Source organism: Centropristis striata, chromosome 11 (genome assembly GCF_030273125.1).
Source record: "Centropristis striata isolate RG_2023a ecotype Rhode Island chromosome 11, C.striata_1.0, whole genome shotgun sequence".
Classification (NCBI taxonomy): domain Eukaryota; kingdom Metazoa; phylum Chordata; class Actinopteri; order Perciformes; family Serranidae; genus Centropristis; species Centropristis striata.
Window position 1 is genome coordinate 2,677,073 of NC_081527.1, and position 26,403 is coordinate 2,703,475.

Below are 26,403 nucleotides of genomic sequence, written 5' to 3' on the forward strand. Positions count from 1 at the left end.
GGATTTGAACTGACGTGAATGAAAATAAAGCAGCATTTCTCATGAGCCTCTCAAAATGGCATCTGGGGTCCCTTTTTTTCCTGGAAGGACACAGCCAGGAAAGTCTCCTCCACATGATGCCTGGCGTTTATGAGCCTAACCGCTGTGTGACAACGTCATTTATCAGGAAGAAACTCTGACAACAAAGGAGCCGTTATAAAAACTAGACTCCAACTTCCTCATTCTCTTTCTTCACCTCTAAAGGGGACTGCACAGGAGGAGACATTAGGTTTAGGTTGATTTATCTGCACAGTTACAATTACATAAAATGACAAAGATAACATATAGTGTAAAGTGCAGGGAGAGGCAGAAAACCCACATGGGCTTATTTAAAACCTCCAGCTAAAACTTCATATACTATTACATTAAAAAGTCAGACAAAGAAAAAAAAGGTCATCCTCCATATCAATGAATTATTAAAATAATCTGTTAAAATATTCTCCATAACACTGATTTCTTCACGCTGTACCTCTGTTATATATTTTCTTAAATCATCCTCTTTCACAAAGTGTCTTTCAGTAACTGGGGTTTCTGTTATTTTGTCCACCCCATGTTAATCATATCTAATATAAATCCAGTTATTCCACTACTCTTGTTCAGTAAAATGTATTAACACTTTACCTGTTTATTTTTGTCAGGTTTACACAAAATCTAATCTAACAGATTATTTACAGTGTGAAATTGAGAGCATGTGATGTTTATGCTTGCGTTTATCTTCTCAGCCTTCCTAAACGTCTCCTTCGACTCTTTACAGCTGTTCCTGTCTCCACTCCTGAATGCTTCCTCCTGTTCCAACTGTAACTGTGTGAGTGTGGCTGTGATCCAGGGTTTGTCATGTTATAACTCTCCCTGCTGGATGTCTGATGTGACCTCATCCAGACTGTTGGTAGAGCTGAAAACGTCCCAGTCAGTACAGTCCAAACATGCCTGAAGACCCTCCACAGCGGCGCTGGTCCACTCCTCTGATGTCCTCACAACAGGCTGACAGAGCTTTAGTTTCTGCCTGTATGCAGGAATCAGGTGGACCATGTGGTGGTCAGAGTGTCCCGAGTGGGAACGGCATGATAGGAACCGTGACTGTAGTGTTACAGTCATCCAAAATATCCCCCTCTCTGCTTGGGACATTTTAACAGCTGCTTGTATTTGGGGATTTCTTGGTGGAGGTTTCCTTTGTTAAAGTCACCGAGGACAATCATTAAGTAGTCCGGGTGTTTCCGCTCCACACACAGTTTCTGGTGGGCGAGCACGTTGGCCTGCGCTGGAATGTAAAACACCCACCAGAATGAATGAAGCAAACTCACGGGGGAGTAGAAGGTGTCGTGGCAATTTTGACAACTGCACTAAGTTAATGGGTGAGCTGGCCAAACACAAAGCACTCAATACTCTGTTCAACAAGTTTTATTAACACATTCGTATTCCATACACCGCACAATCCCGAATGGCTCTTTTACAGTACATCAAAGTCCTGTACACCGCTCGACTTATATCTGTTGTATTTCCCAACATTGATTCTTCAGCAAGTCTCAACGTGGTCCTATCTTCCTGCCCTATACATCACATCAGGACAGAGTCAGTTCCCACAATGCCTTGCGTCTTGAATATCAAGTAGGTCGCCGCCTACTTCATGTCCCACCATGCAGGAAACACCAAATTTCCTTCACAAAGGGTTTACACTTCATGAAAATAATTGAATGGTGACTGGGTCAGAAGTATCTCAATGGGACTTTCCTGGCTAGTTAAAGGTGAAATAAAAATTTAAAAATCCATTTTCTTTCAGCCTTGGTTGTTAAAGTGATGATTAGTGGAATCAAACACAACTTGTGTTTCCAGATGTAAACTGAATGTTGTTGGTGAATTATACACTTTTCTCTCAACCCACTACAAACATTTCATCTCTTGACAAAATGAACGTGTGCTCAGTGTGTCGAGCCGTCCTCACTTCACCTCTCTGACTCACAAATCAGTCCACTAAAGGTTTGTCTGGACACAAACTTCACCTGGCCGCTCTGATGATGACATCACATTTACACTGAGTTTGGTTTGGAAATACACCGAATAACATGTACCAGTGTGTGTGTGTGTGTGTGTGTGTATGCGTGTGTGTATGTGTGTGTGTGTGTGTGTGTGTGTGTGTGTGGTGCGTGTGTGTGTGTGTGTGTGTGTGTGTGTGCGTGTGTGTGTGTGTGTGTGTGTGTGTGTGCGTGTGTATGTGTGTTGTGTGTGTGTGTGTGTGTGTGTGTGTGTGTGTGGTGTGGAGTGTGTGTGTGTGTGTGTGTGTGCATGTGTGGTGTGTGTGTGTGTGTGTGTGTGTATGTGTGTGTGGTGTGTGTGCGTGTGTGGTGTGTGTGTGTGTGTGTGCGTGTGGTGTGTGCGTGTGTGAGTGGTGTGTGTGTGTGCGTGTGTGTGTGTGTGTGGTGTGTGTGTGTGTGTGTGTGTGTGTGCGTGTGTGTGCTTGTGTGTGTGTGTGTGTGTGTGTGTGTGAATGTGTGGTGTGTGTGTGTGTGTGTGTGTGTGTGTGCACTGTGTGTGTGTGTGTGTGCGTGTGTGGTGTGTGTGTGTGTGTGTGTGTGTGTGTGGTGTGTGTGTTACATTATATACATACATTTCTGCTATTTGGCATTTATTATTAATATATATTTTTTAAGATTGTTTGTTTCCCTGATTGCATTTTACAGATATTGCACATTGGAGAAAATATATATTAGCATTTTAAATAGGTTAAATAGGTTGTTGCATGTATTGGTACGAACAACATCAATGAATAAATATTTTTAAACTTTAAATAATAATAATAATTTAAAATGTAATACATTCCTGATTTTACAACAAACACAATGACACGTCTGAATCCATTAACCCTTTATCAGGCAAAGAACTATATTTGGTAACTTCAGGTAATATTTTGAGAAAAAAGTTGCAAATTTACTAGATTAAAGTGGCAAATCTACAAGAAAAAAAGTCGCAGATTTAAGAGATTTACAGTGGAGAAAAAAGTGGAAAAAAAAATAAAAATTCTCCCAGATTCACCACTTTAACCCTTAATAGGACACTCATTGAAATACTTGCAAATTCCAAACTTCAACCCTAGAAAATATTGGATATTACATACAGCCAGAATGTGTAAAAAAAACAAACATACGAAAATAATATTTTGAGAAAAAAGTTTACAAGATTAAAGTGGCAAATCTACGGGAAAAAAATGCTCAGATTTATGAGATTTAAAGTAGGGAATTTCGGAGAAAAAAGTTGCTTTTTTCAAACTTTTTTCTCGTGAATCTGCAACTTTTTTCGCGCAGATTTGCCACTTTAATCGATTTAATTTGCAACTTTTTTCTCGAAATATTACCTGAAGTTACCAAATATAGTTCTTTGCCTGATAAAGGGTTAAACTGTAAAGTTACAAAGTGAAAATGTATAAAAAGTTATTAATAGCATGAATGTGATCAGTATGCATGTGTCTCTACAGGCCTGTGTGCTGGACGTCAGTACCATGTCTTTTATGAAGAGAAGAACTTTACTGAAGCACAAAGTTACTGCAGAGAGAAATACACAGACCTGGCCACTGTAGACAGCATGGAGGATGTGGAGACCCTGAACACAACGGCAGAAACAGCAGGAGTTTCCTCTGTGACTTCACTTTCCTCTTTCTCTCCTTTCAAAGCTGTTTTTGACATCATGTCAGTGACACGTGGCTTTAAAGTTTTACAGTCTGAGCCGTGATACTTCAGAGGAACTTTTTCATGTTTTTTTTACTCTGAAGGAGGACGAAGGATTTAGTTCCATTGAACGTGTATTATAAGAGATCTCTTAATGTCCAGTATAAACAGCAGCAATTATTACAGGAAGCACAACCTGTTTCACTGTTCATATGGACACATGAATATTATTATTAATGCAAATATGTGTTTCAGCTGGCCTGGATCGGGCTGTACGATGACGATGTCATGAGCTGGAAGTGGTCACTGTCAGACACAAGTTTCTCCAAAGACGGAGAGGAGGAGTTCAGAGGATGGAGTCGTGGACAAGCAGACAATGTAGGAGGTGATCAACAGTGCACAGTGCTGAATAAGAATGGACCATGGTACGATGTCAGATGCACAGAGAAGAAACAGGCGGTCTGCTGTGATGTCAGAGGGGAGAATATTGATGAGTGAAGGTAAAACAGAGCAGTTGAGCTTGTTGACCTCTCCCCTTCTCTGCTGCTCTTTGCCTCTCTGTCTTCACTTACATGAAGCTCATTTAAAGCAGATGGACTTTGTGAGTCCTGCCTTCATTGATATAAATATATAAAGGTTTCTATAAAGAGCTCCATCATTAACAGCTTTATCCCACCTCACTGTCTCAGTCAACAGGGCTGCAAGAGAAGGAGTTGATATGCACACAGCTCCACGGTGACTTCAGCTTCATGCTCACATTCATTAAGAAACATCAAACTGCTGAGAAAAATATTCAGACGCAGAGAAACTCAGATATAAAGTTTGCATCAGTGTTGTTTCTCTCTGCTCTATTTTCAGGGCTGGATGTGACATTTGTCCTCACTGACTCCATGAGCTGGACTGAGGCCCAGAGCTGCTGCAGAGAACACCACACAGACCTGGCCAGTGTGAGAAACAAGACAGAGAAGCAGAAGGTCCAGGAGCTGCTTCCAGCAGGAAGATATGTCTGGATCGGCCTTTTCAGAGACTCCTGGAAGTGGTGGGATGGAAGCAGCTCCTCGTTCAGACACTGGAAGTCAGGGCAACCTGATAACTGGGGGAGGAGGCTTGTACAGCAGCAGATTTCAGCTCCTCTGGAGGATGGGGGGATGTGACCTGTGACAAGAAGTATCCATTCATCTGCTCCGCTCCATCTGAGTGGGAACCCCTGATTCAAACAGTATTTATATTAGATTTAGCTTTACTTTAGCATGAAATGAGAAGATAAAAAACATTTCTGGACAATAAATGTGAACACTCAGGATGCTGATGTTAGCGTGCAGTGACCAACTGCAGATAATCAGTTTGTGTTGACTTCAATGTGAGAATATCAACAGATGGAGGAAGTAACTGCTTCTAACTGACTGATAAACCCCTGAACGCCCCCTGGTGGCGGCCTGCAGTATAGCTCTAAACTGACCACAGGCAGGACAAAACTAACTGAGGACACTTTATATCAACAGGATGCTGATTATTATCAGAGCAGAAATCTCTCAACTCATCATGTTTGATTGTTTTTTTAAAGCGTCTTTGAAGAAAGTGAAGAGATTGAGGATGAGTGTGACTGTATCTGCTGTGATTGAGGGAATGCTGAAGCAGGTGAATCTTCTTTTGATTCTTTTTATTCAACTTTTATGCAAAACTGAGCAACAAATGACTGTTAGAAGCAAATTTAAAATGAGATGAGATGAAACTTTATCAGCCCTCAGAGAGTGAATTCACATTAAAGCAGTAAAAGAAACAGTCTGAGGAGGAAACAGATAAAGAGACATTTAAAATAATAAATCATTCACAAACTATATGTTATAAACATTACAATGCTTTGGACAGCAACGTGACATGAGAAGTAGAAACAGGGAAAGTCACAAACTATCATGTGAGGAAAAAAAGTGTGAAAAAGAGCTTCCAGAGGATGAAATGTAAAGAAGAAAGCAGAATGTAATCTCTGTGTGAGTAATAATGTTTGTCAGCTCCAACAGAAGCTGAAGGACCAGGGGCTGAATGACGACGTCACACTGAGCTGGAGGAAGCAGGCAGATGGAAAAGTCTTCCACAAGGAGAAGAAGAAGACCAGCTTTCATTGAGATTTGCTGTAAATCAGAGAAAAGTGTGTTTCTTTCCTCAGAGTCCTCGTGTGATGTGTGAGAATAGAGCTGCAACAATTAGCAGATTAATCCACTCGTTGCAGCTGTTTTTACAATCAAATCATCATTTTAGTCATTTTACAAGCTCAAATGTCAAATATCTGCTGGTTCCAGCTTCTCCTATTTAAAGAGTTCATGCTTTTATTGGTCATATATGGTCATAAACTTATATTTACTCATATTTAAACATATACAGACTCTTGGTTTATTAAGTTTGAATTGATGTGTTTGGGCTGTGGGAAATTATAACAGGCAATGTTTTATTATTTTTCACATTTTATAGGTAAGATAATATAAATTAGATTTGACTGGAATCAACTCCAGTGAAAATCCACCTTTAAACTTTAATGTTGTGTTGAATCATTCAAATCTACTTTAATGAGTCAAAACATCTTTCTTCATTTGAGTTAATATATCACATCAAAACATGCCAAACACTTCTGGCTTTTCAAATATGAATATTTAATGCTTTTCTTTATCATATGTGGTCATAATCTTATATTTACTTATATTTAAAGGTGTTGGTTTATTAAAACAAGACATTTGAATTCATGTTTTTGTGCTGTGGGGATTTATAACAGAGATTTTTTTTACTATTTTCTGACATTTCATTGATAAGATGAATAATATTAGATTACACATATTCTTTATGATGCTATGACATTTTATTTAGTTTATAATGAAATAAAGTAATATCCAACAAAGTAATGTTGTGAAAATGTTTGATGGAATAACATAATAATGTCTGCAATGAATTTAATACATTTCTTTAATCATTTCATAAAAATGATTTAATTGGTATTTTATAATAGAGATTAGGAACAGTCAGTCAACTATTATCAAGTCAAGTCAAGTATAGTTTATTTGTCCCAACTTGGGCAATTTGTTTGCAGTCTAGGTGTATAAAATCCATAAAAAACAATACATTCCAACACACATACATACAACAGATCACAGCCTCATTATATATATATCTAAAGATAAAACAAACAAAACAATAGTGCAACAGAAGGCAATTCCAGGTGAAGTGTCAACCACATAAGTCCCCAACATCAACAACATCATCCTCATCGTCAATATCAAACTCATCATCATCATCACTATCACTATCAACATCACCATCATCGTTCAACCAGGTTCAGTTCCCTAATGGAAGTGGGGATGAATGAATATCTGGACCTGTTCTTTTTCACCCTCGGGGCACATAAGACACACCAGATGGTCCCAGACAGACTCAGAGCTGAGAGGATGGGACCGTCTGAACAGATACTCCTAGCTTTCCTCACTACTTGCCTTTTAAATAAACAATTCAAATCAACAAACTGAGTCCCCACAATCTTGCTAGCAACCTTCACAATGCCCTGTAGGGCATTTTTATGTTTAATTCCAAGGTTACCATACCAGCAAATGATAGAAAATGAAATAACAGATTTGATAAAAGATCTGTAGAACAGAGTCATTAAGGTCTTATCAACTTGAAATGCAGCTAGTTTTCTTAAACAAAAAAGGCGCTGCTGGCCTTTCTTACATAGCGCTTCTGTGTTGAAATCAAATTTTAATTTATTGTCAAAAATGGTGCCAAGATACTTATAAGTGGTCACCACATCCACTACTTGGCCATTTCTGACACTGCTCTGGAGGGCTGCTGGAGCATGCTGTCTAAAATCAATACACATATCTTTAGTTTTGGTAACATTAGGTTGAAGGAAAGCATCTTTGCACCAACAAATAAAATCATTTACAATAGGGCCATGGCTGTCCTCTTTATCCTCGAGAAGGCTAACAATTACCGAATCATCCGCAAATTTAATAATGTGTCTATTTACATGGTGGCTACGACAATCATCTGTATACAAGATGTAGAAGAGAGGGGAGAGGACGCAGCCCTGGGGGACGCCGCTGGATGTGCTCAGCTCCTCTGACAGAGTTGTGTTTCACTTTCTGAGTTCTGTTTGTGAGAAAATCAAGCACCCATCCTACAAGGCCTAAATCTAAATTAAAGCTGTCAATTAATTTCTCAACCAACATATGTGGCTGGATGGTATTGAAAGCCGAGGAGAAATCAACAAATAGCAGCCTAGCATGAGTCTTATTGTTTTCAAGGTGTTTCAATACATAATTCAATAAAGTGAGTGAAGCATCTTGAACACCCCTCTTGGCCCTATAGGCAAACTGAAGAGGATCTAAAAGATGCTCTGTCCTAGTCAGCAGCTCCCTTTTAATCAATGTCTCGAAAGACTTCATAACTAAAGAAGTTAAGGCCACGGGCCTGAAGTCATTTAAAGCCTTGGGATGAGGACCTTTGGCCACAGGCACCCTTAATGAAGCCTAAAAACATCTCAGAGATGATGAAACTTTATAAAAAGATTATAGATCACAGAGGACATTTATTGTTATAAATCAGCAGTATTATGGAAAGTCTTCTCTATTATCTCTATTATAAAATACCAAATAAATCATCACACAAGTCAATTGTGATATAAATAAATAAACAATTAATAAACAATTAAATACAATTTGTGAAATAATTAAAGAAATGTATTAAACTTATTGCAGACATTATTATGTTATCCCATCATACATTTCTCATCATAAAGAATATGTCTAATTTTATTAATCTTATCAATGAAATGTCAGAAAATAGTGAAACATCTCTGTTATAAATCCCCACAGCACAAACACATGAATTCAAATGTCTTGTTGACTTGAAAAATCATGCTCCAAAATTATACTCAAAAGAAACTTCAAACACTTCAACGAGGAGGCTTTTCTCTGTCACCTTGTTGCAAGTAACATTCACCACACGCATAAAATACCAAATATAGATTCAGCTCTGGATTATTTTACAAATTCCTTTCTGTCACTTATCAATAAACACGCACCATATAAGAAACATAGAGTTAAAAATAGAACAAGCCCCTGGTTCACCACTGAACTAGCACTGATGTTCAAAGCAAGAGACAAAGCGTGGGCCACAGCAAGGCTCAGTGATGAGGCAGCTCACTGGCTCACATTCAGAAAACTAAGGAACAAATGCACTTCCGCCTTAAGAAAAGCTAAAGCTAATTATCACATTGACTTCATCTCCAGCTCTTTTACAAACCCATCAACATTTTGGAGAGCAGTTAATATACAGAAAAACAAATCATGTGCATCTATTCCTCCTTCTATCACATCAGATAACTGTATAATAGATAAACCAGCTGACATCTGTGATGCTTTCAATGCACATTTTGTTGCTGCTGGAAACCATTTTGATATATTATATCCTGGTCTTACTGGTCAGCTGCTGCCTCATGTGTCTCCAAACCACCACTGTTCAAACCACACCTCCCTGTTTACACTGCAACCTTTTACGTCTCATGCTGTTATCAAAGCACTTCAGGGTTTAGACTGCAAGAAATCAACAGGTGAGGATAAAATAGATCCTTATTTTTTAAAGCTTGCTGCTCCTCATATAGCAGACCAAATGACATACCTGTTTAATCTGTCCATTTCTTCTGCTGTTATCCCTCAGGTATGGAAATCAGCACATGTTGTCCCACTACATAAGAGTGGTGATAAATCAAACCTCAACAACTATCCACCAGTTTCCAAACTGCCCTGTCTCACTAAGGTTCTAGAATCTCTGGTCAACAATCAGCTCCAAACATTCCTCTCACTAAATGATGTGCTGAGTCCCCTACAATCTGGTTTCACATCAAAACATAGTACACTTACTGCTATTACATCTGTTACAAACAATATTATATGTGCCATGGACAAAGGAAATGATTGTGCCGCCCTCTTTGTAGATTTATTCAAAGCATTTGATACTGTTGACCATGCTCTGCTAGTACAGCGTGAAGAAATCACAACACAAGAGATTTCTGAATGGAGTCTGGTTTGTGATCTTGTGCTGATGTTAAATGTTAAAACAGTCGACAAATTCAAAATGAGCACGAGACAACCTCTATTCCTTTATGTAACTTTTATTGAGAAACTTTTCTCCATCAAATAAATATAATAAATCTGGAATATGTTGTAATAATAATAATGTAGTGAACTCAGAAACCTTTTTTGTCCAGTTTACACATTTCAGTTACATTCAAAACTGTGTGTGTGTGTGTGTGTGATCATCATCATCATCATCATCATCATCATCATCATCATCATCATCATCATCATCATCATGTGGGTACCTGCACTTCCTGTGACTAACCACAGGGTGGCGCTCTCTGTCTGTGATAAAGTTCAGTTTGTATCACACAGCCATGTTGTTAGAGCTTATTTATGGCTGTGACTCCTTTCTAACACCGTAAAGAGACATGTGATGTCACACATGTGATGCAATATGTTTTCACGTTGAAAATGATCCAACTGTTCAGAATTATACCCTACGTAATAGAAAAACAATCTGTGGAAATAATATGAAATGTATCATGACTGTTCCCTCAACGTCTTAAAGGAACAGACTGACATTTGTCTCACAGTGTTATTCCATTTAAAGGGAAACTGACGAAGAATGTTCACAAAGTATTTCATCATAAAATAAGCTGCTGTTTGACTTATTTTCATTTAATTGATCAAATTATTTAAATAAACTCAAACAATAGAATACAATAAAATAGTAAATAGATAAAATAGGTGAATAACAAAATGGATACTAGTAATGAAAATAAATAAATAAATTGACAATAATAATTACAGAAAACAGTAATAGTAATTATAAAATATAACAACAGTAATAATAAAAATAAAAATAATTATAATAACAATAGTTATCATTACCATTATGAAACCAGATTAAAAACAAGCCAAATATAAAAGAAATGAAATACATTTAAAGGGAAAACTGGCAAAAAAATTTCACAAAGTATTTAATCATAAAATAAACTGCTATTTGACTTATTTTCATTATATTGATCAAATTATATAGATGAGCTCAAACAATGGAATGTAATAAATAGTTAAATATATTGATATTTTGATCAACAAATGGATATTAATGAATGAAAATAAAAAAATAGTAATTCAAAAAATATAAATAATGATTATAGATAACAAAAATAAAAATAATAAAAATAATCCAAATTCTAATAACAATTATATTATTATTATTATCATCATTATTATTATTATTATAAATAAAATCTATTTAAAAACTATACGAAAAAAATGACAAAAATGAAATAATAAAAGACATTTAAAAAAATAAATACAGTAAATAATTAGACTGCAAACAAATAAACGGAACTCTATTAAAAGCCAGACTAAACCAATAAAAGACAATAAATAAATAAATAATGATCTAAAAAATTAGATTATTAAAAGGCCACGAGCAGAAGACCTGAGGGTTCTACAGGGTTCATACGCTAAAAGCAACTCTGAGAAATAAATAGGACATAAAACATGAAGAGCTTTATAAACAATCAAAAGGACTTTAAAATCAATTGTGAAGCAAACAGGCAGCTAATGCAGAGACTTTAAAACAGCTGAAGACTCTGTTTAATATTAGTGTGAAGACACAGGAAAGTGAGGTGCTTTGAAGCAGCCTTATCTCTCCACCACAGGGGCTGATGGGAGGTCTGAGGACCTGTTAGAAACCACGTGGCCCTCGTCTGATCTCGCAGCTCCTCCTTGTTTGGCCTCAGCTGCATCAGAGCGCCACTTCTCCCCAGGTTCACCAGAGGAAACACCGCTGCACAAAATGCTTTTCCTCCCAGCTGCTGCTCTGTGCTGTCTGTGCTCAGGTGAGTGTTTCCAGCCAATCAGGAGCCAACAAACTCCACCTTTAACAAACACTGTCACACTCACCTTCATCTACCTGTCTGTCTCCACACAGCGCTGGCTGCCATGGCAACACAGCTGCTTCAGGAGGATTTAACATGGACCAGGAGAGTTGGTGAAAGAGTCTCCTTCAGCTGTCGAGGCACTGAACTGTGTGATGGACGTTGGGTATACTGGTACCAGAAGAGAGACACAGAAACATTCACACTGATTCTGCGTATTGACAGGCATGATGGTGAAATACGTAAAGAATACAATCATCCTCAGGAAGATGATTTCTCAGCTGTGAATAAACAGAACGGCTGGGAGTTGCAGATCCAGAGCGTTAAACTAAATCATTCAGCCACCTACTACTGCTCCTGTTATGTTCCCCACAGTGATCAAATATCCCTGCAGCCTGTACAAAAACCTCCAGATGAACAGATGTCAAACAGTGTCTGTGACAGGAAGAGAGCAGTAAACCACAGCCCAGGTTCACATATTTCACCTCCATCTCAGCCAGAGTCACAAACACACTGAACTGAGGGATTTATTTTCTTTACTGCTGTCAGGATTTATTTGATATGATATTTATTCATATTTTTATCAGATATTCCAGCAGGTTTATTGTTGTTCCACACAGTGAGGACAAACTAGCAACACAGAGACACAAAGATAAAAGAAGAGAAAGAGAAAAGAGTCAAATGAATATTACAAATAAACTGAGTAAAAAACATAAAGAAGTCTTGTTTGAAAAGCAGTTTGTCATTAAAAACATTATGAAACAAAAACAAGCTTCAGCATTTTGATAAAGATTAAAATCCTCTGCTTTGACCTGCTGCAGGAATAAAGTCCGTTCCTCCTCACAATGCTGACCTGCTTCCTGTGGCTCCTTCACAATAAAAGCTTTCTTCCATCACATGTTGGAACAGATTTGAGCAGATCATTTCACTTCAGTAAATGATACAAGTGAATTGTAGGATTTGTGACAGTTCCCCCTCAACAGAGATTTGGTAAATGTATTTGGATTGAATGAAGGTTTTTCTCTGTGAGCAGTGGGACCTTTGGCTCCGTCTTTACATCCAAACAAAACTTTGATCCAGAACAAGAGAACTGTTGGCCTGATTTCTATCACATCTACAGTGGATGTTGATGGTCCCCAGAGGATGAATCCTCATATTTATACAAGTTTTAAGATCTCATTTTAACTGCTAATCAACAGAGAAATGTCTCATGAGCGTATGTGACAGAATATTAATATACAAGATATTTGAAGGTTTGAAAACAAAGAATAATGATATTAATGTCAAAGCCTATATACATACATCCAAACACTGAGATCACTTTTATATTTCACTTGGCAACAAACCTTTTCAAGCAATAAGGTTCATTCTGGCTTTATATTTTTGACCTTCAGGTCAACAGAAATATTTGAGTGTTTACAATATTTGTCCTAAAGTGTAGTTTGAGTTGTTCACTGTTTGTTTGTGTGAACAGTAACTCTGGTCTCATGTGTTGACCTGATTTAAAAAGTAGGATAATAATAATAATAATAATAATAATAATGATAATAATAATAATAATAATAATAATGGTAATAATAATGATAATCATAATAATAATAATAATAATAATAATAATAATAATAATAATAATAATAATCATGGGCTCAGCACCCCTAAAACTTGGAGTAAGAAATGTTGTTATTCTAAAAATTTTGTTCATCTTTGACAAACTTAAATGATGTCCAAAACAAACTCTGTAGTTTGTGGTTTAAATGTTAAGGATGAAAATGAAAACACCCCCGCTTAGCAAATGGTATCATCCTCCTCTCAGCCGCTCCCTCTGCACCGCTCCGCTGGCCGACCGGCATCCAGCGACACACGCAGAGTGAGAATCCTTTAGTTGTCGTGTTGGGAATCAACTAAGTAAGTTGCTCCAGCTCTGTCTCATACTTCTTTCCTTTTACCTGGAGTTGTTCAGATTCAGATACCATATCGGAGAGTACTGGAGTCCAGGCACCGTTTTCCAGTTAGTTAGCCCGGTTAGCTTCGTTAGCGCCATTAGCGCAGCTACAGTCAAACTGGAGCGGTCCGTTTATTAAACAAAAGGAGCAGTGCGACAAATTAACTGTGTACCTGTGAAGTGTGTACTTGTGTCTCTGTTGTTAAAGTTTATCGTTACTTTAGAGACATAATTTGACGTCAGGCGCGTCTTTTTCTGGTCCGTCGTCATGGAAACATGACTCCCTGTCAGGGCATTTGGACCAGAGTGAAAACAAACGACATAATCACTGTATAATACCAGTATGTGTGAAAACACTCACTGTGGCTTTTTAAATGAATTGTTATTTATTCCTAGTTCATATTCAATATTTTTCAGTTGTGTCTTACTGTCAAAGTAGACAATAAAAATAGTTGAATGTTTTTCTTTGCTGTATTTATTCATGTTTTACAGAGGATTTAACCTGAACCAGACTTTGCAACAATAATAATCACATTACATTCATGCAGACGTAGTAGTATATACTACACACACACACACACACACACACAGTAGGTCTATATATATAGGCTATTTATAACACAAAGGTATGAGATGTGTGAAAGATAACTCCTACACTGTAAAACCCGACAAGTTCATATAACTCAAAAAATTTGGTGAAACTGATTACATCGAAATTTTCTAGTTTCACTTACTCAACTTTGTGTGTTATATTGACATTTTAAATTAAGTAGCTTTAAATTATTTTCAGTGGCACTAACTACATTTTTTAAGTTACACAAACATTCTTGTTTAAGTACTTTTTACTTGTTATTTTGTTTTCACAGTAAGAATAGAATTAAGTATGGCTTCCTTAAATATTTTTATTACCTTTAACATAAAAAATGTAAGTTGTCTGTAAGAAATTATTCACTTAATATGTACTTAACTGTTTTAAGTTAAATTAACAATGCACAAAAACTCCTATATAATTAAAAACATTACTTAATTTAAAAGCAAAACTGCAAGTTAGTTTACCTTGAAACATTTTATGTAATCAGTTTCAAAAAATGTTTTAAGTAGCTTTAACTAAAAAGCCCCAAATACATATGTTTTGAATAGAAAAAAATATATAACATTTGAAATGCCAGACCAAATTTATTGAGTAACCACAATTAAACAGTGTTGCAAATGGAGGAATACATTCCAAAAATAGTACAAGGGCCTTGCAAGAAGACTTGAGGACTCCTAATCACTTTGTTACATAAGGACTTATCAAAAACAGCTGCCAAACGGTAACATTAAAAATGCATGCATGATTTAAAACACAGTCCAGAACCTCAAAACAATGTTTGTCCTTTGACCTGTTTTTTTATGTTTTATATGGAAAAAAAACCCTTTTTATTTTCCATGCTCAACTCTTAATATTTTGCTGAACCCTAATTACTTCAATACTTTAAACACTTCCATAAACGTTATCCAACTTTGGCATCCAAAATGTATCCATTACATCTTCCAAAACTTAAAAAACTGCCTTTAAAAAAACCCAAAAAACAATCACTTTGTGACAATATGAATGAAATCCTCTGTCACACATTACACATTATTCAGACACTTTTAGACATTTCCATAAAACTTTGTGTACAAATGTTACAACCTAAATGTACATAGTACATTCAATAACACGACTAAAACCGGGCCTGAGCAATGTTGTGAACTTTGTTTACATATTAGGATCCCTCCACAATCAGCAAGTCATTTTTAAGGGTCAGCACCCGAGGCCTCAACTTCCCATCATCCAGGCCCATAAGTACTTTCTGGATGAAGTCAAACGTGTTTGACATGCCGTTTGGGTAACTTAGATGCAAGGCATAAAAAAGTGCAAAAAGTGTGACAAATGCCTCAGCCATTTTGGAAAATTCCATAACTATGTTACCCTCAAGTACAATTGCAGTCTTCTCTGGGCAGAAGAATGTTGCATCTGTTGAATCTGCACTGATCAACAGGATCCCTACTGGTAGATCTTCAGTGATTGGTTCATCAGACTTCGCCATCTGAAGACAACAACAGAGAACTGTTATGTGAGATAACCTGAGCTATCTCCCAAAGCTGTTTGCAGGCAATTCATCAGTAATGAAGACAGAAAACAGTCAGATAGAACCATCCAAAACAATAATCACAATACATAAATGCAAATGGTTTCTCAGGTCAGTCGCAGGTCACAGTCAATATAAAATGTGGAACAGATTTATATAAAATTATTTATGTAAAATGTAGAACAGAATGTTTTGTCTCCCAGCCTGAAATTTGTTCATTTTACCATGTTATAAACAAAAAATTTGATCTTCAATTGACTAAATATTTTCCATTGTCATTGTTGCAAGAAAAAAATAAAAAAAATAGTAATAAATAGAGATTCTAAATGTTTTTAAATGGAATGAAAAATTCAGACTTACACATTTATTTTTATTTTTTAAGCTAAAGAGCTGCATTTCAAAGGCATCCAAAGGAATAAATCATGCTCAGCACTTGAAATGAATTAAATATAGTTGGAATTTACTCAGCACTTTGCACAATATTAAAGATGCTATATGTTGTATATGCCTTTTTTTAATGATTTGCATCCATTGTATACCTTACATTATCTATACTACTTATGGAATTACTTATTGCCTGCAACAAGAACCTGAATGCAATCTGGTCAGCAGAAGAGAAGAAACATTTGCTGAAAAAATTCTCACAGACAAGGTCCATATCTAGTGATATAGGTTGAAACATAAGCAAATATATGTATTTTTTTATTTCATTTTTTAATTATTTTTTTTCTTCCTGCATTGCAGCAACTTAAACAATGTAACAAAATCAAAATAAATACCAGTAATTGTATTGTATTGTTGCAGAGCAAATGCTTAATTGTACTTACATCCCAAAACTTCAGAAATGTAGAGTCATCTTCATGAAGATAAGCTGGGAGGGCACGAAGGACAGCAGCCCGTTTGATGTGAACATCAACTTGTTCCTTGCGTGTAAGAACAAAACAGAATAACAGTAACTAAACAGATATGAATTATTATATATCTACACAAACACATACACCGACATAGTACAACTTTTAAGCACCAACAATCTTAAGCAATTGACCTGGTGGTCATAAGCATCAAAGAGCTGACCCAGAGTGTCAGCTACTTTCCCTGTGCGTGCAGCTCTCTTTCTGAACAAGCTCTGGGGGGGGGGGGGTGGGTCGACTAGTCACCGACTATTGAAACGATTAGTCGACTAATCGGATAATTATTAATTTTTTCTTAAATGTAGCATGAAGTTGCTTTAAATATGTGGCAAAAGATAATAAACACAAGAAAGATGGGTACTTAAATGAAAAATGCATCTTTTATTCAACAATTCAGCTGCTGATTCATACAAAAAATAAATAAACCTCTGTCCATTTTTTCTGGACAGGAAAATGTGTTTTATAAAACTGTATTTCTGCTCCATCAAGTGGGTGGAACTGGTTCTGGGTTCTGTATGTAGTCTGGGTTGAACTGGGCTCACCTGTTGGAACCTCGTATCACAGACCAGCACCAGTACTGACCATAGACTGTATAAATATATATATATATATATATATATATATATATACTGACTCAGTGAGGAGCCTGTTGCTGCTGCACATCTGCTTCTTCTGCAGAAAGGCTCCATGCTGCTCTCTGCTTCAGACTGCATGCATTTAATTTAAAATACGTTCGTCAGACATAACGTTAAAGCTCTCTTTTAAAGCGAAAAAAAGCGATTATAAACAAAACGTATCGGCTGAATGTTACTTGAATCTTACCGAGGCGAGTCAGACTCCGTTTGGTTCAACTGCCCGACGTGCTTTCTATTTAAATGCTCGTGCATCGCCGAGGTGCTGCCGTGATACGCAGGTCTGCTTTGCAAACCTTGCAAGTCATTTTTTTATTGGCCGTATCCAGGCTAAAATGCTCCCAAACTTTCTAAGTTTTGGTACGTGTAGCTGTGTTGGACGCCGCAAGCGCGTACGTTACCGCTCGCGCTCGGAAGAGATTGTAATGAAGTGAGATGCCTCACTCTGTTGGAAAAACACGTCTGGCGACGATAGTCAACAATGGAATTCATTGTCGACTATTTCTATTATCGATTTTTGTCGACAACGTCGACGAATCGTTGCAGCCCTAATGTATATGTGGCCCTGTAAGGAGATATAAACAGCAACAAAGCATTCCTGAATACTGCCCAGTACTGCCAAACATTGACCTTGAACTGTTTCAAGTTTGGGGGAAAACATCCATACCACTACACTACCAAATCACACTCAATGGTATTCACTGCAAACCTGAATGGATATTTTCAGCTTATCACTGACAAAGTCAGTCTGAAGAATGAAATTGAATACATGTGCCTAGATAGATTTACTTAAAAAAATATTGTTTACCTGTGACTCTATTTTAAGAGCAGGCCAGCGTTCCAGGATCTCTCCAACAGGTAGGTCATCATTTATGACCTCTTTGCGCCGTAGGCCAAGCCATGGTAAAATTAAACAATATTCTCATCAATTGAAAACAATATTCTCATCAATTGAAAACACTTGTGAAACAGGTTTTAGATTAATTTGATTGTGGTGCATTAATTTACATTTCAGCAACAATGCAAAACAAATATCGAAAAAAGCTTAATGTTTGCCGATAACATACCAGGTTGAAGACTCTGTATGTCGGCCTGTTGCTTCAGCCTTCAGAGAAAAAAGAATGACATTTTAAGCAAGATAATACACTTTCAACAAAAGCATTATGTACAATATCTTTGAAGTATTACATTGATTAATGTATTAACCTCACACAGTGTGAAATGTCTTAATCCCAAACTTATTAAAACAGGTTTATGAACATATTTCACTTTACTCAGACTTAAATTCTAGCTAATCTATAGATATTGTGACAAATGGGAAATTTAAAAAGTTCTTATATCTCTAAACCAAGACATAAAAGGGTATTGCTACACTCTCAGGTTAAGAAGAGAGATATTATCTATTTTTTATTTATTATTATTTGTTTTCAATAAAATCTTATTTCTGTTTGACAGTCGGAATGACCTTAACCATGCAAAGACTGGGAACACTTCACCGCTGGACTGCGGTTATTTTTCCACACTGATTACAAGCCAGTTTACGTGCGTTACAAAAAAACAGAAATGGTCCGGTAAAACGTGAAATTGAAACTGATGTGACCTTAACTTTAAAGTTAAACCCTCCATACAAAACATTAACATTCAGTAACCGTTAAGCCGAGACATGCCCGGACATGCATGCCGATGAAACATGCAGTTCCAGTCGACATTGTGTGGTAAAATCAACTTTATGAAATTTACCAGACAACTTTCTACACAAGACAAAATTTCCACTTTGACATAAAAATCCCACAAGTCCACTTTCTAATCCCTCTTTACATGTAAATTAGCTAACAGTTAAGTGAGGCATTTACAAATTAAGCTAGCCAAATCACATTTAACGGACAGATACAAATAACTGCAGACAGCCCGAATGCACACCGTTAAAATATGGCGCTTAAACAACTCTTAACTTACCAAATTAGTGCTCCCAAAGCGAATATGAAAATAACGGAGGTCAGGGCGGTGAGGGCGGTCAGCACGGCGTTCACTGTTAGCGACTCCTGCTGAGAAAGTTGCTTCGTTCTCGGCTTTTCTTGACGACGCGAGTAGCGGTAATGGCGGACTTTCCGACAGGCTTGGAGAAGAAGGACGCGCGCACGTGATGTCATCAAGTTTACTGTCAAACTATTTGAGTACAGTGACTAAAATAAATGAAAGCGGTCGAGTACTGGTAACTTAAAATTACAAATTTGTACTAATGACTCAGAAAATATGTGGTGTATTAACTTTTTTGATTTTTTGAGCACAGATTATTTAATTTAACAAGCTTTTACTGTCCGGTCTCTCTCTCTGTGTGTGTGTGTGTGTGTGTGTGTGTGTGTGTGGTCTGCCAGTGACCAATGGACATACGACAGTTCTTTAAAAGAAAATAGACAGATTCAGGTGAGAGACGAGGGACAGTCCATAATGATCTCTGTCTTGTTTTTTCTTCTTCTGGAGAGTGTTAAGCTAAAGTAACAGATAATATAAACCAGCTATCTGTATGTTGTATCAAATTACTTCTGTAGGAAATGGTCTGCTACAATATATTTGTGTATGATTGTCAGTGCCAAGGGAAAGAGAGAAAGATAGAGAAGGAGAAAGGGAAAGGGAGAGCACGCAGGAAGAACCAGGTGAGAAAACAACAACAATAAATTGATATATAGTGAATAGTGGCGAGCAAAACAGTAACAACTCATACTCCTATTCTAATTCATTGGCATTACTGTAGGTGGCCTATATTTTGCATTTTGTTGTCCAAGTAGCTGTTACTTTGTTCAGTGACAATAAAGTTCAATGTAATCTAATCTAAAAAAAAAGTCTGTTGTGCTTTTACAGTCAGGAGAGTCAGTGTGGATGTTAAAGTCTCCTAGGAGGAGGACAAATGGGGAGACTGAAGACAGTTGTGTGAAGAATTCTAAAAATCTGACAGAAAGGTTGGGTTGGGTTTGGGTGGACGGCAGATAATAGCAATGATGAGGTTTTGGACCGGGGAGTTTAAATGCCAGATGTTCAAAAGATGGTGCAGCAATGATGGAGAGTGGCCGAGGGTTGAGGTCTTGGTGGTGTTTCCCTCCTCCTCGGCCCTTAGAGCGAGGGATGTCCATGTATGAATATCCAGCAGGGAAGGTTTGGTTTAGTGTGAAATATTCCATGGGTTTTTGCCAGGTTTCAGTCAGACAGAGGAAGTCTAGTTGTTTGTCAGTGATGAATTCATTTAAGATGAGGCTTTTATTGTTGAGGGATCTTGTGTTGAACAGGGCTCTTTTCAGAGGCTTTTGTTTTGAAGTTTGCCTGGAGGAAGTGGGTACTGGGCGAAGGTTGAAGGCATTCACGTGGTGGTTCTCCTGATGACGTGGTGAGTTGTTGTGGTGACAGAATGAGGAAGTGCAGCAGCTGTAGTCGGTCCAGAGAGATGGGACGGGAGCCTCTATGGGTGTAGTGACGGCGTCGTAGAAGTCCAAAGTGTTTTATTGCGGTGATAAGTTGGTAACTCTGGTCTCATGTGTTGACCTGATTTAAAAAGTAGGAGGATCACAACTCTTTCTCCTTCAAATCAAAACAAGACTACAGAGCAACACACACTGGCTGTGTGGCCCAGCGTCCTGTCATTGGACGCACACACGTCATAAATCAAAGTAATGGACAATTTAAAGACGTGAGCTGATGATGGTGTTTGATAAAAACTGACCAAAGTCAGTAGGGTTCATCCTCTGAGGAACATGAACGTCTGAACCAACGATCCACGGAGACACTCTGCTAATGTGTCTAAAAAGGACATAAAAGAAGAGACAGTCATGTTAATATGAACATTAGAGAAACACATCATGGAGCTGAAATATGATACTGCTTCATAATGTGGACTGGTTCACCTCAGCTGACACATTCAGCAGCAGACAGGTTTTTGTACCAGTCTTTTTCACTGTGCGAGGCAGAGGGTACGAAATCTTTGGCTCTGGAACTAAACTGTTTGTTGGTAAGAATAAACTTTCTTTTTCCTTCAGTTGTTTTATTGAAAATTTGTTTTAATGAGTTTCTGCAGCTTGTGACTTTTCATCATTAGTAGAGAATTCTTGCAGCCATGCAGCTATTGTTACATAAAAAAAGCTTCATAATTCCTGAAAAGATGTTTAAATCTCACGGCACAACTCAAGTTATTCTTTATTTCTGCAGGAGATGAAACTGATTCAAATAGAAAAAGTTTGATATTGGAAATGTTACAAATATACAGTATTTGATCCTCTCAGTAACTCAGCGTCTCTCGTTTTTATTCAACAACACACTATAACTATCACTACAATTATGTTTTATATGATGATAAACATGTCCTAAAGATATATTTATCATACTGAATATGATATGTCAATTAAATAAAACATATGGAGACTAATGAGTCATTTCTATATGTGATACAGGATGATATCTAAAGGCACACACTTTTCTGTTTGTGTCAAAACACAAAATAATTATAAATTATATATAATAACCTATAAAACCTTTAGGAAAGTATAGATCAATATTATGTGTTGTTTTACTTTTTATGTATTATTATTATTTATTAATATTTTGATGTGTTTATTAGGCATATAGAGTAAAGTATACAGCGGAAAACGTGTAAATAATTTTAACACAAATTTAGTTGCTATATAATATTATATGAGCTCATGTTAAATTCTGTCATATGTTATTTATATGGTCATTTAATTTTTGATTAACTCAGGGTCCTTTTTTCATGTTCAATAGTGTTTTTATTCAATTTGGAAGATGCAGAAATTTAATTTTATTTGGGTATCAAAGTTTCCATTTTATAGTATAAAGTGCAATTAATAAGAAATCTGATTACATATTTTTGTAATCCAGTGGATCAAGTTACTATAGTGACAAAAACTGCCGTGAAATTTCTTTTCAGCAGCTGAATCCATTTCAGAGTAATCTGCCCCAACCTGCTGATATTATATTATATTATATTATATTATATTATATTATATTATATTATATTATATTATATTATATTATATTATATTATATTTCATTATATTACATACTATTTTAATATATTACATTATATTATATTTTAACATATAACATATAATATAACATTAAAATATATGACGTTATATTATTTATTTTATTTAATTTTAGATTATATTGTATTATGTGGCAGTTTTTATTCACATTTGACAGAATCAAACATTGGCGCAGGAAGTTAAAATTGCAAGAAAACAGTTTGTACCAAATATAATAAAATATTTAACACATAGAAATGGTAAAAATTCATAGTTTAAAAAGACAAAATTATTGAGATCATTAAAACGACAATTGCATTTAATTGAATATGTAACTTATGATCATATGTGTAGAAAATGATGAAGAAAAACAGTTTTAAACTTTCACAATAATTTAATATTTGACTTCATCCTAAAGAATCAAGACCGTCTTTTTATTATATTATATTATATTATATTATATCATTATAATATATTATATTAAAATATATTTTAAACCTGACACTGACAAATTTACACATTTTCTAAAATGAAAATAAAACAGAATGAGATAATTTTCAGATCCTTTCTGAAATATATTCAATTAAAAACTGGACAAAGAAAATATATTTAATGTTCAAATGGATATACGGACGAAGTGATTTTGGAATTTGATGCAAATGTATTTTTAATTATGTTTTACACATCATGCAAACTTTATATTAAATTATATTATCATGATATTATAATATATTATATTATTATGATGTTGTAATATCATATTTACTTTCTTCATTTTATTAAGTGGAAATTTTCATTCACATTTGACAGAATCAAACATTTTTTCAGGAAGTAAAAATTGCAAAGTTATTAAATGATTTATGTATTGATTTGTTCCTGTATGAATTGTAAAAGGTTTATTGTGGTAAATATGTGGTTAATATCCCAGACGAGCCCCCATTTAGTCATAACCCGACTCCTGGGCCATGACAAAAACGGGAATGGACACAAAGAATGATGATAAATTAAAGGAGATTTATTGTGATAAAGTCAAGAAATCAGTCCAAATGTGGAGTGTGTCAGTCAGTAACATCAGTAATGTCAATGTGAGTGAATGACCACAGAGTTAAAGCAAAGCCGCCATCCTGTGGCTCCTTCAAGGACACTAACAAAAAGCAGTAACTGGGAGCCTCGGCTCTCAATAACTAGACACTGGACTGGAGAGTCAACATTCAATATATTGTGTTCCCTGACATGAAAATAATATTTGACATAAAGGTAAATATGTGATTTATTTAAAATGTGTCATATATAAAAAGACATTTCCATTGTATGAAGGTACAAGTCATCATTATATGAAATGAATTTCTATAGGTAAGAAAAATGAATGATAAATAATGTGAAATGAAAGATGTGATCTTGTGTCCCCATATAATCCATGCTGACATTAGATGCTGAGTGTGTTTCATATGAAGGTGAATACAGTATATGTAGTGAACTTTGTGCTGTATTGATGAGTAGTTTAGTGATCAGAGTCCATGTAGTTTCCAGGATCACACTGAATGCAGTGCAGTGCTGTAAGCTGCTGTTGACTGTGTCAATGTGTGTCTGTGCTGCTTGTTGCTGCTGTCAAACTTCAGGTGAGCAGGTAGTGAAGCCCGTGGTGAGCGTGTACCCAGCAGCACCCAGAGCCCACCTGGAGGGGAAGAGCTCCCTGCTGTGTCTGGCCTCAGCCATGTTTCCTCCTCTGGTCCGCTTCTCCTGGAAAAGACGAAAGGAGAACGGTCCTCTGGAGGAGCTGCCCCCTGCTGAGGGAGAGCAGCTGGAGCTCAGAGAGTCGGGACGCACCGCCGCCATCTTGCTGCTCCGTCAGCAAGAGAGCAGCACGTATAAATACCGCTGCTACGTCCAGCACGAGGGGGGCCAAGTGGAGGCCCCAACAGAACAAGGTAATGAAGGCTCGCTGACTGTGTTCAGCAGTGATTCAGCTTCATGTGGAGACGCTGTCAAAGAGAGCAGAGGAGCAGAGGACTGACATTTCTCACTGCAACTCCAAACATTTCACTCCTTTTCTGTTTCAGAGGTTCCAGGGACTTTGGTCCAGGATCAAGTCTTCCAGTCTCAGTGCAGGGTGATGCTGCTCTGCCTGCTGTACACAGTGCTGATAGTGAAGAGTCTGGTGTTCTGCTGTGGACTCGTTCTGCTGATGATCATCAGAAACAAGGGACCGTCCACCAACTGCACACATGCTGACTGAATGTTTTCTGCCTTTTCTCACCATCAAATCTCATCAATTCATCTCATTCATCACGCTGATCAGTATTCACAAATATCAATGATGACGTGTTGTGCTTGTTTTGTAAAAGGAAGATACAGTCATCCTAAAAATATAAATACATATATACACGTGTATATATTTGTAGTTACTAAGTGTACATTTTGTCTGTTGCTATTTTGATATTTTAGTTAATTTCCACTTTGAATTGCGACCTGTATAATAATAGAGATTTATTCTCAATCTCAGTTTTCTGTTTCTTTGATTCATTTTAATCAAGTTTGTCAAATTCTTTCAGTGAAACATTCTCAATAAAGTGAAAAATCACAGTATGTCTGTTTTTGAAACCTCCTTGTTTTGATGTATTTCAATTTGACTTCAGAGCAAATAATCAGAAACAGAATCTCTTGGATAAATATAGCATTGTTCAAATTAGACAGTTAATTATCTAATTATGTCAGAGGTTCGTCGAGACAATAGTAAAGAGTTTATTCTCAAACAAGTCTTTAAAAAATTATTTATTACTGATGTCTGGAAAAAAAACCTCAAGAACTTCACTGGAGACGGTCAGAGTTGAAGGCAACAGAGTTTATTCTCAAACAAGAGTTTAAACCAGACTTTACTCTGGAATCAACTAAAAGTTGAATATTTTGCATCAGTTTATAGAACTATAATCTTCCCTCCTACTATCTGGGGAATTATTTTCAAAATTATCACTTTTCCCCTGTTACAAAGCTCTTTTATTATTTTAAAAAGAAATTTGTTTTCACTGTAGTTAAGTAAAGTAAAAAGTATCTATATATCTACATGTTTATAGCTATGGATAAGTAGTAGTAAAATAGCAAAATATAAAGACTTAAAAAACTACTCAATAGTCAAGTACAATGAAATTTCATGCAACTTTTTTTTATTAAATCTAAAATAAATAAACATTTAAACATTCAATAAATACATAATTTAATTAATTAATAAGGCAGTTCCAGGAAAAAGCTCAAAAGTCACTTGTTAAATTCAATATTTCCAAACGTATGAATATGAATGAAACAGTACGGCCCACTGAGGTTACTGGCTTTATTGCTTTATGTCTGTTTATTTTGTGGTATGGAAGTATTATTCATCTGTCTAATTATTACTGCATTGTTCAAATTACACAGTTAATTATCTAATTATGTTGCAGGTTCCACTGAGATAACAGTTACAAGTTTATTCTCAAAGAGTTTAAACCAGAATAAACTATAAATGTAACATTTTGCATCAGTTTATATAACTCTAATCTTCCCTCCTACTATCTGGTTAGTCTCAACATTATTTTCTAAAATTAGCAGTTTCTCCCCCGTTACAAATCTGTCATATTGTTTTACTTCTGGTGCGCTCCACCTCCATGACCTCATGTGGGGCTGCTCCTACTGAAAACTTATAATCTAATGTTTACTGTGTCAATACAACAGTTTTTGTGCAGTTGAGTGTTTTTCTTTTTGACACTTTACATCAGGAGTTAAATAAAGGTGTTTAATAGGAATAAAAAAAATATTATATACTGTAGGTTATAGATTAGCATTGTAAAATAGATTATTGTATGATTTCAGTCCCATAATTTATTAAACAATAAATATCAGTATGCTACAATACTTTATTTTACAGTGTGATAAAATCTCTTGCAGTTATTTTAGAGGTAATTGTACCATGTTATGGAATACAGCATTAATGGTTTATTTCTGTCATTAAGTTCCTGTTCCTGAGACAGTGAGTACTGAGTGCTGAAATCTAACTGAACTTCCTCTAACGATTATTTAACCAGAGTGGACGGTTGTAACTGTCATTGTGTTATTAACGTGAGAAAGGCTGCAGAGCAGAAACCCACACAGCCCGTCTGC

The 26,403-nt window shown here is 36.2% G+C and overlaps 1 pseudogene; it reads left to right on the forward strand.

Annotated features, from left to right (window-relative positions):
* The first annotated feature begins 11,283 nt into the window (after positions 1 to 11,283).
* LOC131980926 (immunoglobulin lambda-1 light chain-like) lies at positions 11,284 to 24,669 on the forward strand (annotated as a pseudogene).
* The last annotated feature ends 1,734 nt before the right edge of the window (positions 24,670 to 26,403 follow it).